The sequence below is a fragment of the Herpailurus yagouaroundi genome, unplaced genomic scaffold (assembly GCF_014898765.1).
Source record: "Herpailurus yagouaroundi ecotype Mexico unplaced genomic scaffold, PumYag 162, whole genome shotgun sequence".
Lineage (NCBI taxonomy): Eukaryota > Metazoa > Chordata > Mammalia > Carnivora > Felidae > Herpailurus > Herpailurus yagouaroundi.
In genome coordinates this window covers 4,340,829-4,357,740 of record NW_024412403.1, presented here as the reverse complement: position 1 = coordinate 4,357,740, position 16,912 = coordinate 4,340,829, and the positions used below count along the sequence as shown (strand labels likewise).

At 54.8% G+C, this 16,912-nt stretch overlaps 1 long non-coding RNA gene across 1 annotated transcript; it reads left to right on the top strand.

Moving 5' to 3' along the window:
• The first annotated feature begins 4,482 nt into the window (after positions 1–4,482).
• LOC121036534 (uncharacterized) lies at positions 4,483–6,942 on the top strand. The gene is made up of 2 exons (XR_005793369.1): positions 4,483–4,917; positions 6,762–6,942. It is a non-coding gene; the product is annotated as an uncharacterized LOC121036534 (long non-coding RNA).
• The last annotated feature ends 9,970 nt before the right edge of the window (positions 6,943–16,912 follow it).

Sequence of the window (16,912 nt, the reverse complement as noted above, 5' to 3'; positions counted from 1 at the left end):
CGCGGCCGGCCCCCGGGTTATGGAATTAAAGGGACTGGTTTGGAATCTGGGTGCAGGCACCTGGCGTGAGAGGGAGGTCATCCCAGCAGCAAGCCTGCCCTTGTCCACGAGTAGGGCCCCAACCCAACTCCCTCTGGGGTAGGGGAGCCCCCTCAGACAGTCACGGTAGCCCCCCCCCCCCAGTTCCCCCGCAAGGCAAGGAGGTGTCTTGTGTTTACAAACATCACTAATGATCTCAGGGACCAGTTTCCAGGCAGGCTCATTCCCAGAAGGCAGAGGACTGATTGTCCTGAGTCCCAGCGGGCCCCAGGGGCCTACGTGGACCCTGCTGGCCAGTGCTGAACGCACCAGCTTGAGCTGGGGTCCTGTGTGTCCCCGGGGCAGCACCGCCCAGGAGGCCTGAGACGGCTGGCCAGTCCTCGCCACCCTTCCTTTAAGGCGGAGGGAACTGTCTCCACGCTAACAGCCACCCTGGGCCAGACACGTTGGGCTGGGGGCTTCCCACGTTCATTGCATTTGTACCCCCAGTGGACGGTAACCGGGGTAAGCCCAGTTTACGTGTGCAGTTTCAGCAAGGCCAAGGAACCGGCCGCCCCACAGCGGCGGGGGGAGATCTATACACCCCAAAGCTCTGCTCTCCCTCCCTGTGGTCCAGGCTCCCCCCTCCCAAGGTGGAAACGCTGGGGACACCTGTGCTCGCCCCTGACCTTGGCAGACCTTTGACAGGAAGCCGCCTCCCCAGGGGACCCGGAGGGCATCCCTCACTGCTGGGGTTGTTTCTGGGAGTTAGAGGGGGACGAATGCTCCTAGCTGCCTCTCCACTGATCTCCCCCACCCCCCGCTCCCCCCCGCAGGCTGTTGGGAGGTGAGACTTCAGTGTCGGTGGGGCTTGGTGGGTTCCCTCCAGCGCCTCAACAGAGAGGATCTGATAAGGTTATAATAGCGCCTTCTCCATCATCTCCTCGGGGAGCTCCAAGGATGACCTCAGCCCCGCAACTACCTATGAGCCAAGAGAACAAGGCTGGGCCTCCCATTCTAGAAGGGGAAAGAGGGCACCAAGGGGTTCCCTGTGGAATAGGGAATAGGCCCCGCCTTCCAGCCCCTCCCAGGCACAGCTGGTCCCCCACCCTCACTCTGACTGTTGATCGCTAAGCACACAGCGGACACCTTCTATATGAAACATGCTTTGCTTGGGGACAGGTCCCCAGCTAGATCAGGGTGAGGGCGAGGGTGGGGTGGGGCAGCCCGCTGAGGGCCTGGGTTTCCAGGTTTTCTGTTAAGGGCAGTGCTCTGTGGAACTGTGTGGCCAGAGCTGGGCCCAGGCACACGAGCGTGTCGCTTGCAGCGGTGGGACAGTCCAGCCCGGAGTGGGGAGGGCCACCTCCGGGAGAAGAGGGCTTAGATGGGGTTGGTATTAGTGGGGCATCTCACACCGCGGATGTCCCTCAGATTAATGTGCTGAGATCACACACACAGGATTCCCAAGGAACCCACCGATGTCAAAGCACAGGTCCGCGAAAATGAAAGCCAGTGAGAGAGCATCGTACCCGCTTCTTTGTGGACACCTTTGATGGTAAGATCGGGCTGCTGGCTGCAATGACACTGCTGTTTCCACGCGGCGAGGCACCTCCACGGTGTCTCGAGCGGGAAGGGGCACGTGTGACATGAAGTGAAAACATCCGAAGGCTCGGCCAACGCCACTGAGGCTCACTGTTTGTGTTCTAAATGAGACCGTTCAAAAATTCATTCAAAGGTAGGTAAAAATAAGATTTACTTCTTTTCTCCTGAAAGAAACTTTTTTTCTAAAATGAAGAGAGGTGAGGTCAATAGGCCTTATCAAAGGTCAGGGGTGTGAGAAACACCGAGGTTATCCCGCACGCCGAAGCGTGGCTGTTGGGGTGCATGGTGAGGGGGCCCTAAGAAAATTAGAAGTGGGTTGGAATCCCCCTGTTGGAGCAGAAGACAGGGCGAGTGGGACTCCTGAGACCCTTCAGGACCCTCCCCCGTGTCCCCACAGGGAACCCAAGGCCCGGAATGGGAAAGCGGCGGTTCAGGGCCGGGATTTAGACTCGAACCCAGAACCCTTGACTCCTAGCCCGATTCTTGTCCCGAGAGGGGTCCACTGGGGTTAGCTCCCTGCATGACAGAGTCCAGGACAACGGGGAGGAGGGGGTCAGCCAGGTAGGAAGAGACCTTGTCACCCAAAGCCAGGGCAGGGGTGGACCCACACTCGGGCCAGGATGCTGGGTGCCCCAAAGCGGCTCCACCTTGGGGCGGCGACATCTGGCTTCAGAAGATGTTCTCCAGGGGAGGCCAAGGTGTCTTCAAAGATGTCAGGTTCTTCTTCAAAGGAAAATGCCCCAGGCAGGTGTGACTACATCCGTCCCTTAAACTCTGGTGGCGGCTGAGGGCCCCCCTCAGGCCCCCCTCAAAGACCCCAGAGTTTATCCCATTTCACATGTCTTCAAACACCACCGCCCCTGACCAGGGGTGCCTACGGCACCCCACGGGCCCCCAGAACAGCCCCCCAGCTCCCAGCCACACAGGGGGTCTTTGGGGCATGGGGTGAAGGGAGGGGGAAGCTTGCTGGGGCGGGGGCTCTGAGCTCCTGTCACCCCACCGGCTGTCCCCCAGACTCCACCCCTGCCCCCCACCGGCTTGCCCCAGGCAGGTCTGGTTTATGAGACCTTCCAGCCTGTCTCATCTTGTCGGACCTGGAAACCGGGCTCAGTAACACTTACCTCACAAGGAAGGTGTGGGGACCCGGGACTTGGAGCTGCACACGCCCCTCCCCCAGCCCCCACCTGCAGCCGCTGAGAGTTTGCAGGGCACCGGCTCTGGCTTCGGGGGCTTTCAGACAGGTGCTCTCGGCGGCGCGACTGGAACATTCCCAGTGTTCAGCAGCAAATGCGGAGAAGGGTGGCCGGGGCCCGGGGAGCACTGAGCTCCGCGGGACTACCCACCGCCCACCCAGCACAGCGGTGAGGGCCCCGACACGGCGAGGGGAACAGGCGGGGCACCCCCCTTCCCGGGGGACAACCTGCCGCACCTGGCCCCCCCCTCCCTGGGCGCTCTGGGCCTCTTTGTGGAAAAAGGAGGTCCCACTTGGGAGCCATAAAAACCACACGTGAGTAGTGGTGCCGTGGCCCCTGCAGACTCTGTGAGGCCGCACTGTCACTCCTCAGTCACTGTCACTCAGATGGAAGGGCGTGGAGGTTCTGTGAGAGGAACCTTCCCAGGTTTCTGGAGGGACGTCTCTCCCTCCCCTGCCCCCCGGCCACATCTGCGGGACGCCCAGGCAGGTCCTTCCGACAAGGGTCCCAAATCCCCTCCAGAAGGCAGCTCAGCTCTCAACAAAGTACCACGGGCTGGGCGGCTGTGCCAACAGAAGTTTATTTTCTCCCAGTGCTCGAGGCTGTAAACCCGCGATCAAGGGGTGGGCAAGGCCTGGTTCCTCCCGGGCCCCTCTCCTCGGCTCGCGGCCGGCCCCCTGCTCCCCGTGCGCTCACGCAGTCGTCCCTGTGCGCGTCTGTGTCCTTCTTTGATAAGGACACCAGTCAGATTGGATCAAGGCCAACCCAGTGACATCATTTTAACTTAATTACCCCTTTAAAGACCCTACATCCAAATATAGTCACATTCTGAGGGATGGAGATTTGGGGCAGGAGGACACCCTTCATCCCATAACAGTCCCCCAGCACAGTGCGACACGTCCTTCAAGGGAAGACTTCCCCCACTTCCTCCAGGAAGCCTTCCAGGCCTACAGTCCATGGGGAGAGCCTCTGTGTCCATTTCAGCCACTGTGGGGAGGGGCTGGGGGAGGTGGGGAGCAAGGGTACAGCTTCCCCAGATGAACGGACCACAGATGCGTTACTGGCTTTTGCTTGTAGCCCATTTTATTCTGACCCTCTCTGCCCTTGATTTAAAGAGATCTGGGTACTGTACCCACTTCCCTTGTATCTGCTACTTTCTCTGGAGTTGTATTTTCTTTTTTTTAATTTTTTCTTTAAGTTTATTTATTTATTTTGGGAGAGAGAGAGCAAGCAAGCAGAGGAGGGACAGAGAGAGGGAGGGAGACAGAGAATCCAAAGCAGGCTCTGCACTGACAATGTAGGGCTTGAACGCACAAACTGTGAGATCATGACCTGAGCCGAAATCAAGAGTCTGTTGCTTGACCAAATGAGCCACCCAGGTGCCCCTTTTTAATTTTTTTTTTTAACATGTATTCATTTTTGAGAGAGATAGAGAGAAAGACAGAGCACAAGCAGGGAAGGGCCAGAGAGAGGGAGACACAGAATCCGAAGCAGGCTCCAGGCTCCGAGCTGTCAGCACAGAGCCCGACACGGGGCTCGAGCTCACAAACCACCAGATCACGACCTGAGCCGAAGTCGGAGGCTCAACCAACCGAGCCACCCAGGCGCCCCTGGAATTATATTTTCTAAAAACTGACATTTGACCAAAAAATAAATAAATAAATAAAAGAAAGCCGGTCATTCTCAGAAGGTCCGGTTCCTTTGGAGACTTTTTTTCTTTTTAGAAGAACCACATTTACCCCAGGTAGAAGTCCTGTTGGAAGGTATTTGTAAAATGCAGAGCCATCTCTATGGGGACACCCTCAGCTGGACTTCATGTCTCACGGACACTGGTCAGCAACACAGAGCAGAACTCTGACCCCACGCAGCTGATGGAATATTCTCCCTACCTCCTCCCCAAGGCCATCTTTTCTCAAGGCGTCGGAAGACATCCTATCACCCCTCACCCCAGACTGGGGAGGCAGCAGGAAGGCAGGCCCCGTCTGTGAGGCACCCGGGCCTTGAATCGGGAGCAGAGAGACCCCTGGGCACCCCGTGAGACAACAGCAAGACCAGAAGGGACTCTGCGCCCTGCCTCAAAGGCACGCCAGGCCAGCCGGCCCAGGTAAGAGGGAAGCCGATCCCACAGGAGGCGGCTGACAGTCTCCCCAAGGCCCAGGACCGCCTCCTGTCAGTCCGGAGGCCCGTTGTCAACATTCGGATGGGCTTGTAATCAGGCCCCCGCTGTGGAGGCCAAGGTTTTATTGTAATGACAGCTTGGATTTATAGAGCATCCTTCTTGTGCCAAATCCTTCAGAGTTCCAGAGAGGGGCGGGGAGGGATTTAATTGGCCCTTAGCGCTGAGGAAACTGAGGCACGGGCAGGTTTAAAGACTTGCCCAGGGCAGGAAGGGATTAAAAGCCAAAGAACAGAGCTCGGATTTGGGGTTTGCCGCTGGCCGTGACAGCTGCAGAGCTTTCCTATGGGAGCAGCGGGCCACGGGGGGTGTTGGGGGCAGGTCCCAGACGCCCATCTCCCCTGACACCCACACTGTACCACCATCACACCGTCCCACACGGGCACTATGCCCACACACATTCACGCACACATGTGCACACACCAGTCATTCACAAGCTTACAGGACAAAAGCGGACAATCCCAGTTTCTGGCTGTGTTTCCCTTCCTACTCAAGGAGGGGGTGTAGCCATTGGGGCTGTGTGTGTCCCCGAGGCCCTGGCTGGTCCCCTCCGAAGCACGAGCCTATGGACATCACCTCACAGGCGCCGGGCTGCCACCGCTGGCCACGGGGAAGCCACAGGGGCCACCTGGGGAGGGAAAAGGACACTGAATAAATGGGGTCAGGAGACCAGGCTCGCCATGAGCCGGCGTGAGACCTCACGTACGTGAATTCGCCTCTCCTGGCCATCAGAGCAAGGGGGTTATGCCCTGACGGGGGGCTTCACCCTCCACACCCTACTGTGAACCTCTGGAGGGACGCCAACTCTAGGGCCGGAGCAAGAATGGTACCGGTCGGACCTGGGGCTTCTTTGGGAGCCATAAAACAAAGGGGCAGTCAGGCCAGGTCAGGAGGACAAGGACAGAGGGACCGCAAGAAGGAACTTCATCCGCCAAGGGAGAGGCAGGGGGAGATGCAGGCAGTGAGCGGAGCTCTGGCTTTAACACAGGGTTCAGTCAAGAGGACCCGCCGTGAACCATTTCCCTGCCTTCTGTCCTCAACCGTCTTCAGGGACAACAGGAAATGCACTGATGCCCAGCTTGCTAGGGGCAGGTAACCCCTTCTCGCCTTGGGGGCGGGTGGGTAGGAGAAGCGTCCCGTGTCCCTGTTCCCGTGCCCGATGTGCGGCCTGAGCAGGAACAGAAGGACGCAGAGAGCTCCAGGACCCCCAGGGGGCAAGGCCAGCGGGAAGCTGCCACAAGTGATACGTTGGGTGCCGGGACCGGGGTTCGGGAAGGAGGCACGGCGCTGGCACGTCCCTGTAGGGAATGGTCAGACCCCCGCCACAGTGGGTTCACCATGCATTTGATGGCGTAAGTCTGCCGCCCTTGATTTCACGGTGTGGCAAGCAGCTCTACGCTTGTGATAAGCCCTTTGGGCCATGATGAGCTTTAAAAAATTAAGGTGCACGTTAAATCAAAAGGTTAACTTACCGGATTGGCGTTTTTCGAGAAGGTCGATACGAATGCCTCACTGACACAAATCGTTTGTCCACGCCGCTCCACTCCGAGCGCCGTGAGACCACGGACCGTGTGAGGCCCAGAGGACACGTTTCTGCTGAGTCAGCCAGCGCTCACCTCAAAGTTAGAGACCCTCTTACAACTCGCTCGACAGACCGAGACTCGGTGCGTGCGGCTGGTGTGGCCGTCCTCTGCGAGACACGGCGTGTATCGAGTGCGAGTGACAATTCCAATTAATTTCATCTGTTTTCCTGCTCTCGTGTGCATTTACAGAACGTTGTAGCTGGGATGGCGTTGGCTCCAAGAGCAGAATTTGGCAGTGAAGCGATGCCAGGTTAAGAGAAGCATTATCAGCCGCTTCAAATAGAAAAGCCAATTAAGTTAATCTGAGTTAATTGCCTCGTTTTCATTCAAAACATTAAATAAAAGTAAAGCTCTGAGCATTTATTCTGCTGAGGATGTGTCTTCTGATGTTCTTACAAGTGCTAGATGTAAATGCAAATTCAGTTAAACCGTGGCTATTGATGAGGTCATTTGTTGGTGTTGTGCTAACACCCAGACAGATGTTGATGTCATTCGGCATTATGGAAACAGGCGCCGTTATTAAATTAGGAAAGTGTGGACCGGAAATGTAGCTGGAATTTTTTGTAGTGAACACATAATTCATAAATGAGCCTTAGCAAGCTGCAACCCACCTCCAAATGAAATAGACACTTCTCTAAAGAAGACATCCGGATGGCCAACAGGCACACGAAAAGATGCTCAACGTCGCTCCTCATCAGGGAAATACAAATCAAAACCACACTCAGATACCACCTCACGCCAGTCAGAGTGGCCAAAATGAACAAATCAGGAGACTATAGATGCTGGCGAGGATGTGGAGAAACGGGAACCCTCTTGCACTGTTGGTGGGAATGCAAACTGGTGCAGCCGCTCTGGAAAACAGTGTGGAGGTTCCTCAAAAAATTAAAAATAGACCTACCCTATGACCCGGCAATAGCACTGCTAGGAATTTACCCGAGGGATACAGGAGGGCTGATGCATAGGGGCACTTGTACCCCAATGTTGATAGCAGCACTCACAACAATAGCCAAATGATGGAAAGAGTGTAAATGTCCATCAACTGATGAATGGATAAAGAAATTGTGGTTTATATACACAATGGAATACTACTTGGCAATGAGACAGAATGCAATCTGGCCATTTGTAGCAACGTGGATGGAACTGGAGAGTGTTGTGCTAAGTGAAATAAGCCATACAGAGAAGGACAGATACCATAGGTTTTCACTCTTATGTGGATCCTGAGAAACTTAACAGAAACCCGTGGGGGAGGGGAAGGAAAAAAAAAAAAAAAAAAGGAGGTTAGAGTGAGAGAGAGCCAAAGCATAAGAGAGTCTTAAAAACTGAGAACAAACTGAGGGTTGATGGTGGGTGGCGGGGGGGGGCGGGTGGGTGATGGGCATTGAGGAAGGCACCTGTTGGGATGAGCACTGGGTGTTGTATGGAAACCAATTTGACAATAAATTTCATATATAAAATAAAATAAAATAAAAAGTAAAACCAGCAGATCTCAAAACTTACAAACCTTTTGACATATGCAGAGTTAGAGTAACCGAACAGTAAAATTTCAGTGACAGAGCTAACACAGTTCACAAACAGGAACTACTTTTCGCGGTGATACGCCCCCTCCCCCCAGAGGGCCATCATCGGCCAGGTTTTAGAAACACGGAGCCTTCAGAAAGTCGCTCACGAGTCACGCCAAATGGCTTACGGTGATGCCAGATTTGTGGGTGTGCGTAACTGGGTCCTCCAGGCTCTGGTTGCATTTTGTTCAAAATCAGTTGGAACTCTTTGATCAGACTGTTCAACAAATACATGATCAAAAACTGCTTCTTTTGAAATGTTTGACAAATTGTTTCAATTAAAAAAAAAAAAAGATGGGGGCGCCTGGGTGGCTCAGTCGGTTAAGCGTCCGACTTCAGCTCAGGTCACGATCTCGCGGTCCGTGGGTTTGAGCCCCGCATCGGGCTCTGTGCTGATGGCTCAGAGCCTGGAGCCTGCTTCGGATTCTGTGTCTCCCTCTCTCTCTGCCCCTTCCCCGTTCATGCTCTGTCTCTGTCTCAAAAATAAATAAACGTTAAAAAAAATTTTTTTTAAATAAGAAATTAAAAAAATTAAAAAATAATAAATAAATAAAAGATGGCAAACAGAAAGACTATTAAAATGTATTGCTGCGACAGAAAGAAAGGAAATGAACAAATTGATGGTGAGTGAGAATGAGTTTGGAATCCTGAAATTGCCCTTTGGAGTATCTCCGTGTATGAGGTGAATTTTTGATAGAAGTCACTTTAATCGTGTAGACATATATACACCCGTATATCTGTATATGTATATATACTATGACAGTGGAATAAAATTGAGTAGGCTTATGATTGTCAGCATATACATCTGACAAAACATTCAAAAAACCCTTGGACACATTTTGCCTTCTAAAAACATTTATGAGAGATTCTCTGGATGGAAGCCACATCGGAGAGCTTATGAAAATATCTGGGCTGAACACCTTCGTTTCCAAAGCACTGACAGGGTTCTTTGAGCGGCACTCATCTAACGCTGGCTCACCTGACCACATCGGGGTGTACAGAGAAGATTCCATTTAACTCATCGGCAAATTCGAATACATCAGCCATATCGAATATGTCTTTGTGAGGAAGATTCCAGGCGATTTTATGAGAAATTAAAAGTCAGGAGGCAACTCTGAAAATAATAGATCCTTCTGAAAAATGCCACTAACAAGGCAAAAAAAAAAATCACATAAAATTAAAAACTAATTGAAGAAGGTGAACATTTATCGAGAATTATTATGCAGCAGGTAGTTGCTCTTTAATATCCAGATAATCAGTGCAAACTTTTTTTGATTTAATGTAACAAACGTTATCTTTATTTGGCAGAAAGTAGTGAATTCTTTCTCTGTAAATGCAGTTCTCGCTTTATTAGAAATGACGATTGCGTAACATCGTTGTGGTCTTTTTCTTGTCTTTCTAAGCTCAGATTTGGGGCAGAGCAAATACACTTTCCCCCAGTTTTGTCAAGCGATAATTTATATCTAATAAAATCCACCCATTTTAAGTGTGCAGTTTGCTCAAGTCGGCGATCGTTAACAGTCATGTAACATTACCGCAATTGAGATCCAGAGCATTTCCATCACTCTAAAAAGTTTCTTTGTGGGGGAGCTTGGGTGGCTCAGTCAACTGAGCGTCCAACTTCGGCTCAGGCCATGGTCTCACCGTTTGTGGGTTCCAGCCCCACATCGGGCTCACCGCTGTCAGCTCAGAGCCTGGAGCCTGCTTGGGATTCTGTGTCTCCCTCTCTCTCTGCCCTTCCTCCACTCACACTCTCTCACTCTCTCCCTCAAAAATAAATAAACATTAAAAAAAATTGTTTTAATACTTCAGCAAAGAAGAAAGCCAAGGAAACAGATGGCCAAAGCAAAGGTACAGGGTCTTGGTAAACGCTGAATCTGGAGGTCAGGGCCAGGCACATTACATTTATTGTCCTTTTCTATTTTTTAATTATTTATTTATTTTGAAATTTACACCCAAGTCGGTTAGCATATAGTGCAACGATGATTTCAGGAGTAGATTCCTTGATGACCCTCCCCCATTTAGCCCATCCCCCCTCCCACCACCCCTCCAGGAACCCTCTGTTTGTTCTCCATGTTTAAGAGTCTCTTATGGGGGCGCCTGGGTGGCGCAGTCGGTTCAGCATCCGACTTCAGCCAGGTCACGATCTCGCGGTCCGTGAGTTCAAGCCCCGCGTCGGGCTCTGGGCTGATGGCTCAGAGCCTGGAGCCTGTTTCCGATTCTGTGTCTCCCTCTCTCTCTGCCCCTCCCCCGTTCATGCTCTGTCTCTCTCTGTCCCAAAAATAAATAAATAAATTAAAAAAAAAAAAGTCTTTTATGTCCGTCCCCCTCCCTGTTTTTATATTATTTTTGCTTCTCTTCCCTTATGTTCATCGGTTCCGTGTCTTAAATTCTTCATATGAGTGAAGTCATATGATATTTGTCTTTCTCTAATTTCACTTAGCATAATACACTCCAGTTCCATCCACATAGTCGCCAGTGGCAAGATTTCATTCTTTTTGATTGCCGAGTAATACTCCATTGTATCTATATACCACATCTTCTTTATCCATTCCTCCATCGATGGACATTTGGGCTCTTTCCATCCTTTGGCTATTGTTGATGGTGCCGCTATAAACATGGGGGTGCATGCATCCCTTCAAGACAGCACACCTGTATCCCTTGGATAAATGCCTAGTCGTGCAATTGCTGGGTCGTAGGGCAGTTCTATTAAAAATAGAGGCACCTCCGCACTGTTTCCCAGAGTGGCTGCACCAGCTTGCATTCCCACCAGCAGGGCAAAAGAGACCCTCTTTTCCACATCCTCACCATGCATTTACTTGTCTGCCCACTTTTGAATGGGTCCGAAATCTCTTCTAAAACGAAAACAAAAGGAGGGAAGAACACGGGACTTCCGGGCGGTGAAGCTGGCCTGTGTGATGCCGTGACGGTGGATGTGCAGCAGCATCACGCCCTCGTCTGGACCCACAGAACGAGCAACACCGAGCGAGCCCCACTGTCAGCCGTGGGCTCTGGGTGCCGAAGGCGCATCAGTGCGGGCTCAAGTACCATAGCAGGTGCACCTCTCTGGTGGGGAGGCTGACAGTGGGGGAGGCAGTGCGGGGGGCCCGGGGGGGGTGTTATACGGGAGCCCTCCGAACCTCCCCCTCAATTTTGCTGTGAACCTAGAACTGCCTGAAAATTTTGTCTATGTTTTAAGAAACCGAAACAAAATGAATACATAGAGGCACAGGCAGGTGATCAGTTCTGGCCAAGGAGACACAGAGACCTCCTGGGGGCTTCGGGGAGAACACCTGTCCTCGAAGGGGAGCTCCTCTCGGAATATTGTGGTCTGCATCTGATGCTAACAGCGGCCGCTGTCTCAAGACGGTCGGCGGAGCATCCTGACGTAAAGCACAAGCCAACCACAGGGTTGGGGAGCAGACAGGGGTGGACCTGGTCCTGTGGACGCTGCTGAGCCACAGAAGTGACCCGCTTCCTGCAAAACTGGGTTCCGGAAGACCCTGTTCCCTGCTTGTGAGAGCGGTAAGTTTTTCCTATGAAGCTGGTGCTGGCTGGGTTTTTCCTGTTGAGGTATCACCTCTTTTGGCACCGAATAAATCCGGCGAGTGTGCAGGTCTTTGGGGATCTTGGTCCAACCACTTCGTAAGTGGAGGAATGTCTTCCTTGGCTCATGCTTCCAGCTCCTCTGCGACGCCAAAGTTATACGCATCCAACCGGCATCTATTTAAAGTTGTCTATTCAAATCTACGTCTAAGGGAGGGGACAAGATAAACAAGTGACAGTCCCAGCCCCTCCGTGGCCCACATTCTAGGAGCCGGGGGTGGGAGGGGAATGTGTGCACACAGATGTGACCACCAAGAACCCCGTAGGGAGTTGTCTCTCCCTGGAAACTGAGTGCTGAGGTTCGAGCCTCCTGGAAGGCTTCCTGGAGGAGGTGGTCTACAGATTGGGTTTGCTGTGCTTTGGTGGGTGGAGATAAGAACGAAGGTGGGCATTGAAAGCTCCCGAGATAATGACGGCCAAAGGCTTAAAGGAGAGAAATCCACTTTCCTTCAGGGCCCCGGCACACGGTTGATTGACAGAGACGACTGGAAACACAGACCCAGACTGTGTAACGTCCCGTAGGCCTGAGTAAGGAGACATTTGGTCCCCATGAGCCAGATGGGGAAGAGACCGGTGGTGATTAACGATTTCCAGTCCTTCATTTTAGGAGTAACCAACTGTACTCCAGGCGACGGACTGGACTCCTGGCTGCCCACGCGGGGCTCTAGGTCACCAGCCAGGAGGCACATGGCCACCTCAAGGGAGGCGTGCAGGTGACAGCTCCCAACACCCAGAGCCCAGAGTGTGTGTGGGGGGGGGGGGGACGCTCTGCAGAGGAAAATGAAGATGCTCACTCTCTGACGACGGACAAGGGAGCATCCCCTTTGCCTTCTGGGACGTGGAGGTCACCTCCAGCCTAAATAAGGATTTCAAGGATGGAATGATTAGAATTAAAGAAAATAAACAAAGTACACAGTAATAGCTCCACGAATGGTAAGGATTCTTCCTGCAAGGTCTGAGTAGCTGGTCGAGGCAGACGGAAAAGGCCCCTCTTTCTGGGAAAAAGACTAATCACTCACTTATTAAATCCGACTTGGAAACTCACCCCTGCCCCACCCGACCCCCCAACGAGTGAGCTGCGGAACACATTCGCTGGCCCACCGGCTTGCGCAGGGGGCAGCCCACTTAAAGGCTATTTTATGATTTGCTGTAATTAACTCACTGTGCCAGCTGCAAGCATTAACCATGACCCCCAAGGAGCAAACGTCATTGGAAAGGGAACGAGGCGCGGCCCCCGGCGGGGGCCGAGGAGATCCCTGGGTCAGAGACGGGGCAGCAGGGCCAGACCCCGTCTGGGGGTCAAGCTCTGGGGCACCGCCCTGTGTGGAAAATCCAGTCACCAAGCCTGTGAGTATCCCAGCAACCGAGGGAGGACTGTGGGGCCACAGCCACGCTGGCGGCTGTCACGGTGCGCGGGGCACCTGCTTGGGGCACCCCCTGTGGGGGCCCTGCCGCCCCTTTGAAAGGAACAGCCTCAAAACAACAAGTTCAAAGTGATTCTGGTTTTGCCTGCAGGGACGCTTGGCTGTGTCTGATGACGGTCTTCCAGAAGGAGCTCCCGTGTCATGTGTCATCAGAGGGCAGGGCCCGATCTCACCGGGCTTCCAGAGGAAGATGTGGGACAGAGTCCCGGAGACCCCCAGGGCTGGGGGCGGGGGTGGCGGGGAGCAACAGATGGGTCACACGCGGCCCAGGGGGCCCTTTGATCCCCAGCGGATGGATTATGGGCAGGGCGCTTTGGTTGTTAGAAGGCCAGCCCATCTTTGTTTCCGCTGGTTATTCTCAAGCAGTTTGGCAAAGGTGAAAACTAGTCTTCCTCATGCCGACTGGGGACAGGAGCCTGGAGGGGGGCGTTCTGGATCAAAGGCAGTGGAGTCCCTGGCCTAGGGAAGGTCTGACAAAAGACGTGCGAGCTTACAGATGCAGAAATGAACGAGCAAGCAGGTGGAGGCAGCGAGGGGCCGGAGGGCGAGTCAGGCCGCCTTCGAGTCCACGCCGACGACCGAGCGCCTCTCTTCTGGGCCCCGTCTGGGTGCGAGAACCGCAATGGCGAGCAAGCACCTGCCGCCACAAGAGAAGACAGAATGGCACATGTCAATCGAATGCAGGCGAAGCGTTGTGACTGTCCCCGGGGCAGTTGGAGACAGGGCTGCGGCATCTAAAAAGGAAACCTTTCGGGGTTTAGTAACAGCTGGCGGTCGGCATGCCCAGACCCCGGGCCGCATGAACACGCCCCCCCAACACCGCCTCAGGTAGGCACCTGCTTGGACGATGAGGGAGCAGGTGAGTGAGGCCAGGTGATGCACCCGGCGTCACCCTGCTTCTGCCTGGTGGCGCCCAGTGCCCCCGCCCCCAGGCTGCCTCTCCCCCTCCCCCCCCCCCCACTGCACCCTGAGCTCCTGTGTGACGGGGAGGGGACCTGTCCAGATGGACAGGCACACACTGGGTGGGAGAAGCCGTCACCTCCCCCACGGATATCCCCGGCCAGTGGAAGGAGTAGGTTCTGAATTGGGCTTGGGGAGGAGAAGGACTCACAGAGGTCACACCCGGACCCAAAGCCTTAGGGACAGTAAAGTCTATGAAACATCCTGAGCCACAGCACCGAAGGCACGCGATGCCTGTTTCTCACGGGCCACTCCCAAGACTCGGCTCTTGTGCAGACTTGATTTCCTTTCTCTTTTCCCATTTTCCTCTTTTTAAAGCTTATTTATTTATTTTGAGAGAGAGAGAGAGCACGAGCAGGGGACGGGCAGAGAGAGAGAGAGAGAGAGAGAGAGAGAGAGAGAAACCCAAGGAGGCTCCCCAGAGTCAGCACAGACCCTGACATGGGGCTCGAACTCGCGAACCGTGAGGTCCTAATTTGCGCTGAAATCGAGTCGGACGTTCAACTGATGGAGCCCCCCAAGCGCCCCTCTTTTCCCATTTTTCTTACAGCTGCTGGAGGTCAATGGCAGGGAGGCGCTCTGGATGACTAAGTCCAGTAGCGTAAGGGAGGACCTCACCAGCCAGCCTTGGAGGTGGGAGGCGGGCAGCAGAAGCGGATGGGGACCAGGCTCGGCTCCGTCGGAGGGAGCAGGAAAGGACGGGTCAGATCCCTGGGTGGCACCGGCCACCAGACAGAAAATGCCATCAGCAGTGCCGTCCACAGCAGGGACTGTCCTTCCCCCCGACACAGGAAGACGGCAGGTGTCCCTGCTGGTCCCTCGCAGCCCCACCTCCCGGCATCGCCCCGGGTCCCCGCTCTCTGTGCAAGTCACAGGCAGGGGCCGCAGACGAGCACGTTACCTGTGGCCCAAACAGAGAGGTTAGCCTGCCGTCCTCTGGGGTGGGGGCGGCTGGGGGAGAGCGGCAGGGCCGAGGCTAGGGTGGCCGTCCCATCCTGGGGGCACCTGCGGGGCCCAGGCCCCACAGCTGCTGGGGGACGAGCCCAGTGCGAGGCTTAGCCCGGGCATATTGTCGTGAATTCCTGCCTCTCCATCTGACCCATGACTCACCGCGGCTCTTGTCGCAGCCTGCCCGGGCTCTAAGTGCCGGGTGTTTGCTTCCTCCCTGGAGAATTGCCAGCCGGAATTATTTATGAGCCTGATGTGCACACTGATGGGGTTCTGGTGGAGGCCAAGGGAACGGGTTGTCTGCAACCCCACACCTGGGTGAGGGCCACGGGTCTCCTCTGCAGAGGACGATGGGGGGAGAGGAAGGATTGTAGAGCCGCTTCTCTGGGGCAGCCCCAGCGGCCAGAAACACATCAACGCCCACCTCCCACCATCTCCCGGACGCCCCACGAAGACTGCGGCACCAGGGAGGTGGGGGCTGGGGACAAGAACGGGTTCACGTGCCTCGGGTCCCCAGCACGCAGCCCAGGCCCAGACTACAGGGAATGAGAGCCCAGACTCGGGGTTTCTGTCCCAGCTCCGCCAGCTCCTGGCGGGAACCAGGAAGCTCCCCATGCCTCGGTTTCCCCCTCCGACCCCCCGGGGCTGCTTTGAGAATTAAATGCAACGATCCCCCAGCGCTAGATTGTTTGCAAAAGTAGCTGCAATTACTCCCACCGCTTCGAGTCCACACCCTCCTGCAAGGTGAGTCTGCAGCTGCCCGGCCCCGGGGTGGAGTCTCCCCGCCACCCGGAATCCGTCGTATCTGTCCGGCTGGGCCCAGGACCCGCACTGGCCAGTAGAATGCCAGCAAGTGACGCTATGCGGTCAGAGCCCCGGGGACCGGCCACGGACAGCCCTGCTAGGAAGGGAGAGGCCAGAGGGCCCGGCCCAGAGGACCGTCCAAGGCCAAAGGCCATTCACCTGGTCCCACCGAGGAAGGGAAGCACGCTCTTGGAAGACGTGAGGGGTAGTGTCGGTGCCAGTGTCCCGCGGGAGGCCGGGTCCTGGGTCGGGGTGCACCCTGCCCCGCGGTGTCCTTGGCCGACCACGTGGAATTGGTAGTGTCTCCGGGTACAGCCCATTTGCCAGACTAGCCAGAACTTGAGGACCCCCTTCCCCTCCTGTGGACGGGGGCGGGGGTCCGAGAAGGTGCCTGGGGGTGGGGCCGCGGCGTCTATGCAAAGGACAGCTGGCGTGTTTTTAGGCTTGTGTCCCTGTTTGCGTTCAGCTTATCCCTGCTCTTTGTGCAAAAGATGATCCGTCTCGCAGCCGGGGGCCTGCACTTTCCTCTGGGTCTAAGTATGGGAGGGGGAGGAGGTGGCCTAGAGGGGACAGACGCTCAGGACCAGCACAGGCTCTAGGCTCCTCTGGAGGCAAACCCAGCCTACAACCTGCGCGACGGGGCTGTGGGCCACGGGAGAGTTGTTTCCTTCTTAAAATCATCCAGTAGCCAGGGGCGCCTGGGGGGCTCAGGCGGTTAAGCGTCCAACTTCGGCTCAGGTCATGATCTCACGGTTCATGGGTTCGAGCCCCGCGTCGGGCTCTGTGCTGACAGCTCAGAGCCTGGAGCCTGCTTCAGCTTCTGTGCCTCCCTCTCTCTCTGCCCCTCCCCTGGTCGTGCTCTGTCTCTCTCTCTCTCTCCCTCTCTCTCAGAAATAAACATTAAAAATTTTTTTAAAAGTTAAAAAAAAAAATCTTCCAGCAGCCCAAATGCTGAAACAAAGACACAAGGTCCACACAGATGCCATCACGAATCTCCTATGGTCTTTAAATTTTAAAAACAAGTCCCCTCGGGGCGCCT